The sequence below is a fragment of the Dioscorea cayenensis genome, chromosome 6, assembly GCF_009730915.1.
Source record: "Dioscorea cayenensis subsp. rotundata cultivar TDr96_F1 chromosome 6, TDr96_F1_v2_PseudoChromosome.rev07_lg8_w22 25.fasta, whole genome shotgun sequence".
Classification (NCBI taxonomy): domain Eukaryota; kingdom Viridiplantae; phylum Streptophyta; class Magnoliopsida; order Dioscoreales; family Dioscoreaceae; genus Dioscorea; species Dioscorea cayenensis.
This window is the reverse complement of record NC_052476.1, coordinates 16,166,786-16,173,002: the sequence shown is the minus strand read 5'-3', so window position 1 is coordinate 16,173,002 and position 6,217 is coordinate 16,166,786. Positions and strand designations below refer to the sequence as shown.

The 6,217-nt window shown below is 31.1% G+C and overlaps 1 long non-coding RNA gene across 6 annotated transcripts; it reads right to left on the bottom strand.

Moving 5' to 3' along the window:
* Positions 1-710: 710 nt before the first annotated feature.
* LOC120263934 lies at positions 711-5,716 on the bottom strand. 6 transcript variants are annotated; one of them, XR_005537183.1, is made up of 6 exons: positions 5,333-5,716; positions 5,001-5,236; positions 3,550-3,597; positions 3,326-3,416; positions 3,150-3,224; positions 711-1,213 (listed from the first exon to the last, which is right to left on the bottom strand). It is a non-coding gene; the product is annotated as an uncharacterized LOC120263934 (long non-coding RNA). The 6 variants fall into 6 exon arrangements; XR_005537179.1 differs by having other exon boundaries at positions 5,001-5,193; XR_005537184.1 differs by having other exon boundaries at positions 5,372-5,716.
* Between the last annotated feature and the right edge of the window lie 501 nt (positions 5,717-6,217).

The following is a 6,217-nucleotide window of genomic DNA, read 5'->3' as shown; positions in this document are numbered from 1 at the left end:
ATATTGACAAAATTAAATCCATAACATGATTGAAGTGAAAAATTTATATACCATTAGCTTTTGTGTAGTAAGAAATGAATGAGAACCGCTAGTGTGTTTCATGATACTTCCTTCTTTTTCAGTTAAACGATTGGTTAATGCTTTCTTGGATTTGTTTTTCCAATTCTTTGTACTCCAAACTGTATCTATCAAAGCATCTCAAATTTCAATTGGCATCCAATTCTTTTTCATTCCTTTACACTTCTTAATATCAGCAGCTTCTTCCATTGCTTTTGTTTTTTCACCATTCAATGTATTTTTGAATCACTCTTTACATGTCTTTTTCCATACTCTTCATATATTAGGTTCCTCTTTTAAGGGTCAATTAAAATATTTCTAATATTGGGCATTAATAATTAGAAGTCATATACACATAAACAAGAATTAAGATTTAAGGAAGTAAAAAAAGTTAAGATAAAATTAACACAATTGATAGTTACCCCAAATTTCTTCCACATAGCTTCTTTTACATCATTTGGAATTTTTCTCCATGTTGGCCACACCCTAGTAAAATAATTTTTAATTATTTTAACAATAGTTGATGACACCCCTTTCTGTGCAAAAACATTGTGGCAAGTTATAGTTATCCATTAAACAATAAAAGTATAAAATCAAAAAATAGTTAATAAACCCAAAGAAAAAAATCACTTGTGAATATATCACATTAAATCCAAATTTTTTCAAATTACCTATCAGTAGGAATTGTCAAAGTACATTTTCTGTTTGCATCTTCTGGAGCAATTCTTCCTAAAGTAGGACCCCTATTTGACGTGGTGATCGTTGGTGCAATATTATCTTGTCTTGCAATTCTGTTTGTATATCTTGTCTTGCAATATTATCACATGCAGTCGATAATCCACAAGAACCAAAATCCAATGTCTCATTTACTATTGGTTCAATCGAAGAATTAGATGGTGCTTCAAGTGGTGAATCTTATTTGTTGATGGTTGATTGCCTAGAGTACCCATAGAAGGTGCTGACGAGCGCCGCGTGGTGATCGTTGGTGTGATCGGGAGGACCGTGACAGGTGCCATGGTAGATTGAATTGTGGAAGTTAACTTTCAAAGGTGGACAATATGCAGAATTCCTTGTAGGACGATTGTTGCTTGTTTCAATCGCTTGACCTTTACCTTTATTTTTGGTCTTGGGATCTTTTGGTTTAACCATTGCAAGCCTATTGAAAAAAACATTAATTGTTAAGACCAATTGAAAATGGAAATCTTTAGCTACATATTATTACAAAAATTAAACATAATTCATTTTGAGGATACTTTAGTGACTATCGTAATAACCAAACCATACACAAAAAAATTAAACAACATTAGTGAACAACAAAAATACATACATTTAGTCTATAGGTTAGTGAATACATTAAACAAATTGCAAACATATATTGGGTGAGTACATTAATGAAAAACTTGAAATGAACAAAAAAAAAAAAACCCTTTCTTAGGCAATATAAATTTTTGCATGAAATAAATGGAGAGATTAACACTTTTTCACAAGAAATAGGCAAATTATATAAAAGATCATATATAAGTCTACATATAGAAATATATATGTCCTCGGCAAATATTTTATTAAAAGCTCTCAATTATCATCAGAGTAGTAAAAATTATTTTCTTCATCATCTTCATATTCATCTCCATCATCCACATTGTTTCCATCATCCTCGTCTTCATCGCCATTTTCATCTCTATCTTCATCAACTTCATCTTCATCTTCTTGTAGTTCTTCAACAAATGAATTTATCTCCTCAAATATACCATTAGCAAGAATAATTGGGTTTTCAAGTTCCTCTAAAGGAGTAACATATTGAGAAATGCATATTTTCTCTTCTTGATAAATGTCATCAACTAAATCAGCTGTACTTTCTTCATGAATCTTCCTTGTAGAAACATGAAATATACTCCTTACCTTTGTTTTGAAAACGGCCTACCAATCACGGCAATCTCTCTTACTAGAGGGATAAGGAATATAACAAACTTGGTGAGCTTGATCAGTTAAAACAAATGGTTCATTGCTAAGAAGTGTTGATTTGTGTTTTATTTCAAGAAGACTATGACGAGGATCAACCTTAACCCCTTTTTCCATGTCAAACCAATGACATTTAAAAAGTTTAACTTTGTTTCCAACACCAAAATACTCTAACTGGATAATATCCTACAAGACACCATAAAAATCTCTCTCATGATCATTGTGAGAACTCCCTTTCACGCAAACTCCGCTATTTTATGTATTATGGTTATTCCCATATTCTTGTATGTGAAACTTAAAACCATTTATAAAACAACCTTTGTAAAATTGAGCAATTCATCCAAGGCCATAAGGTATTTCGACAGCACGAGGATCAATTTCATCTTAATGTTTGCTCAATATATATATCCATAGACTTTACTCAAATATGAACTTAAACTGAAAATGCTAAAACCAAACCAATTGGTTCAATTAACACATTTTTTTAATTCTTATTATGGTTTCAATTTGGTTCAGTTTCTCCCCATCCTTAGATAAAGTGTAATAATGTATGTGTGTTGTTTTATTCTACTTTTTGACAAAAGAACTCCAAATGAGCTAACTAAAACTGAACAGAAACATCAAAGACACAAAATAACAGTCCTAAAAACTAATAAGAGACCGTGAAAAGTAACACCGTCTCGTTTTAGTCTCCTTTGTACTACTGATCTTTAGCCAAAATGTTCCGGTTGAGCAATCAGTCTATTGGCTTATTCAACTTCATTGTTTCCAAAATTAAACTGACCCATTCAACAACCTCTTCAGGCATACCTGTAGGAGAGCCCTTATTATCATAAAAATGATCATAGCAAAAGTTAAAACTAGAAAACATCAAGCCAAAACAAGCATGCCTGGAAATCCTTTTAGAAACAAACATTTAACAAACATGTGATCAATACCAAACAAATGTTTTCTTCAATAAAACTAAAATTTTTAAAACAAAATTCAAGAATTAAATGTGTAAATATTAGTTGGAAGATAAATACATTGGAAGTGATACAATATAAAGTAGCTTAATTATGTAAATATAAGTTGGATGATAAATGCATTAAAAAAATGCTCCCAAATATGAAGATATATATATTTATATATACCTTAATAAACTCCCAAACAAGAACAACTTCAGATTCAAAATCCGGCGCCAAATTCCAAACCGATGGTGGTGAGACCTAAAAAAGAAATCACAAATATCAAAAAGGAAAAAAAAGAAAAAAAAAATGAACCCTATATCCCTAAACCAAAGGTCTCATTCTGGAGCTTGGTCACTTACGAGGTCGGATGAGTGATTGTGCCCGGAGAAGCTCGTGTAAGTCCCAGTGCTGCGGGGGTTGGCCAAGGCCTATTCAATCGATATTATGTCCCTGAATGGTACATAACATGTTAACAGAAAGGTTAACATTGACAGCAACATACTACCAACTTGCAAAATGATATCATTACTGGGTTGCATATTTAACGAGTGCAGTTGAAACAACCAATTATCATAATACTTACCTAATGAAGCTACCTAGGAACTTCCAATTCATCTTCAACTTCAAAGAACTGAAAAAAAAAAAATACCTGAGCATTTCAGTTATGAACCAAAATTTATTGGTGGATGCACAAAAAAAAATCATCTTATTCTATAGTATTAGTTCATGTATCACAAACTAGCAAAAAACAAGCCTAACCACAATGAAAGACTAGAACAACATGAAACAAAAATGCCGCGAAAAAGAATTTGGATGGTATCCTGATCAAATTGCAGTCATTATTTTACAAGGACTATCATGATGCTCTACTTGGTATGCCACACTCTAGAAGGCAAATATGACAGCTCCTTACAAAAATATAGATCCTTTATTAATAAATATGCAGATAAATGAATGACACAGTAGTATAGTACACACTATACATGGGAAAATAACATTCATCATTCCTTGGTCATCAATTGCATTGATAAAAATTATAAATATGTCATAAATCAGATGCAGCAAAAGGATTAAATCTATTTACATCATATTAGACAACAAGCATAAACTCTGTTCTTATAGAGCTAATTCAGTCACCTATTTCAAGTTTTGCTCTCTATGATCTAAATAAAAATTAGCAAATTTCCATCTCTCCATCCTTTATCCAAACAGAAGATCAACACTTTAAACAAATCAACAAATTTCCATCCCTCCATCCTTTTATTAATAAATAGAGTAAATAATGACTCACAAGAATGAAGCAAGCAGCTATCCTAAAACTTCCTACTATGGAATACTCATAAAGCTCAAACAGATTAATCACTAAATCAATGAAAAAACTAATTTTAATAAAAATAGAGAAAAACAATCATCAGGATCTTTTTACAATATCTCAATGCTATAATCTTATCCAAATTAGCCAACACAATTTCAAAAAATAAAGACAATGTGCAATGTATTTATTAGGAGATATAGATTGTTCTTTATCAAGATACCTGCAAAGATAATTGACAATTGGAAAAAGTTGGAAAGGAAAAGTTTGGCAGGAGATAATGAGTAGTGCATACTCATATCTCCTACTTATGACCCAAGAAACATTCAATGTATCTCAAGATAGTGTGGAGTGCTGGTGATTTTGAAAAGAAAATTATTAATGGCTGCTCATGATTTAAAAAAACAAGTTTGATAAAAAAACTTTGTTTGTACAAATAGTGACATAACAGTTTTCAATCAAAATATAGATTTGAGACAAATATGTAAGTCCCAACAAATGCAGGCCTCAAAACAATATAAAACTTTCTAGATCTGGACTCCAGAATCACAGAATCACATAAGCAAGTCTGAAATCTACGTATCGGAACAAGAAAAGAAAAGTATCTTCAAGAAACAGTGCTGATAATAATGAAAAATAGTAGAAATATTACGAATTGATGGCACTTTAAATGAAGCTAAAGAGTTTGACAAAATTACAGAGTTTTCTACCTTAAAACTCACCAGAGGATCTTTGATGTTGTTACAACACCAATATCTGTCATGTATGTTGGCTTTGAAGTTTCTTCAAGGTGCTTTGCTGGCTATCTTTAACCAAGAAATCTTAACCACGCATAGAACAAAACCCTAGATCCAAACTTGCAAAAATAGAAGGAAATCAAACATTCAAAGAGCCAACTCCCACATCCTCTCCTTCCTAATCAAGCAGCCAAACAAAAACCAAATTAAATCCATCCAACCTAAAAAATTGAAAGCAGCAATAATCCAACTATACATATATCTAAAAAAATTAATTAAAAAAATTAAAATTTCCCAAAGAACAACCAATTACTCACAAAATTAGAAAACTTTGAGAGGTTGAGGAAATCGCAAACCTTGGCAAATTGCTTCCCCACTCCTTGCAAAACCCACTTCTGGTCTTCAACATTAGGAGATGAGGAACCAGTAAGAGACCACATTAAGGATAGAGAGCGAGTAAAAGGCTCACTGGCAATGATCCTCCAGCGATGGAGCATGCGGGGAGATCACAGCATAGTCAGACAAGACTCTGATGGATCGAAGACGCGTTCAATGAATCCCTAAATTTCCCGCCCTGATGGAGGAGTGGAGCTGCAATTAGGGATTAGGGTTTCCTATGCTTCTTTTGCTTTTGCCCTTGTCTAGTAGATGAATCCTTGCTATCTATTTACCATGATCAAATGTTCTTTAGTTGTGTGTAGTTGGATTGCCTCGCGATGTAATGTTGGTCTGAATTATGAAATTATTTGATCTAATCTCAGGCCCAAAAAAATTAATAAATATATTTTTTAGTTCATTTGTTTCATTTATTTTATTAATTAATAATTTAAAATGTCGGTATAATTTTGAAATGGATACTATTAATAAAAAAATGAAAAAAAAATATAAGTAAGGGATCTTCTTATTTTTATTATTATGTAGAAAAACTAACTCAATTTAAGACTTAAGGTTGGTTTTTCTTTATCTTTTAATTTATATATATATACATTATAAAAATTGGAAAATCAAATATTATTAAAAAGTTAAAATGTATAAGTGAAAAATATATAAATTACAAATATTAATAAATAATAATTTTTTTTAAGTTTGGGTTCCAAATAATATAAATAATATTTCATTGAAATATATATTTTTTGTTAAAAAATTTGTAAATTGAAATACGTATACATATTTCCTTATAAATCCATCTTAGATTTTTTTTT